Below are 1,085 nucleotides of genomic sequence, written 5' to 3'. Positions count from 1 at the left end.
AACGCACACCTACACCTACACATACCCATCATCTATCGAATACTCTCAGCTTTTATTTGTCCTTTTCCTCCCACTTCTCTTCTTCTTTTCTCCTGCCATTCCCCCTTTTTCCATCTTCCTCCAGCTTAGCGTCGGCCAGCAATCCCTATTTCTCACAGATGCAAATGACTCCTATTAAGTACGCCTTTAATCTCCCACGTCGACCATTACTACTTTTATAACTGCCTCGTAAATCTGGCTGCTGTGTCTTGTTGGGTCAACACGGGCTTCTCCTACAGTGTCCCTAGGTCTTTCTCTATTCTAGGGTCTTGCTTTGGTGTCCTTCTGAGCTTGAAGACACGTCTTACCTGTTTCCTCCCCGTACATGTAGTCTGTCTTGTCCTCCCTGTCTTTGTAAGCTGTTGCTATGTTCTTCCTCTATATAAACATATATAGTTTGCTCTTGAGTTATATACAGATTCTTGTCCTTCCACTATGTACAGACAGTCTGCCATGTTCCTCCCTTTCTTTATTCATATGCAGTTTATCCTGTTCTCTCTTTCCTTAAATATTCTATGGCCTCTCTTTCTATACTGGGGTAGTTACCACTGTACTCTTGATTTATATGCAGTTTCCACTGCCCCTTCTCTATATACAGCTTACATGCCCTCTCTTTCCATATGTAGTTTCCCACGTCATCTCTCATTATATGCTTGTTATTGTTATGCTTGTCTCAAAACATAAAGAAAAAATTATCATCCTTTGTAGTTTTCTACATCACCTCTCTCTATATGAGCGGTTTATTCTGTCCTTTCCTTCTCTCTTCTCTCTTTATTTGTGCAATTTCTTGTATTTTCACTTTCATCATACGGTATATTATATTCCTTCTCTACTTATCCAGAATTCCCTCTCTTCTCTTTCTTTCCATAGGTTTTCCAAGTCCTAGTTTTATGAATGCTGATTACAATGTCTTCTCTCTCATTTTATGTAGTTTATTCTGTTCCCACGCTATTCATATACAATTTTTCTTCAAATTGTCTTTTCTTAATGCGATTCCTTATATCATATCTCACGATTTACGGTATACAGTTTATTGTCTCCTTTCG

The 1,085-nt window shown here is 38.9% G+C and overlaps 1 protein-coding gene across 1 annotated transcript in view; it reads right to left on the bottom strand.

Moving 5' to 3' along the window:
- The window catches only part of LOC119592626 (follicle-stimulating hormone receptor-like), a gene marked incomplete at its 5' end in the record, with an annotated part of 23,693 nt that overhangs the window by 13,709 nt on the left and 8,899 nt on the right, over window positions 1–1,085 (bottom strand).

Source organism: Penaeus monodon, chromosome 30, assembly GCF_015228065.2.
Source record: "Penaeus monodon isolate SGIC_2016 chromosome 30, NSTDA_Pmon_1, whole genome shotgun sequence".
Lineage (NCBI taxonomy): Eukaryota > Metazoa > Arthropoda > Malacostraca > Decapoda > Penaeidae > Penaeus > Penaeus monodon.
The sequence above is the reverse complement of the archived record's forward strand: the minus strand, read 5'-3'. Positions and strand labels throughout refer to the sequence as shown.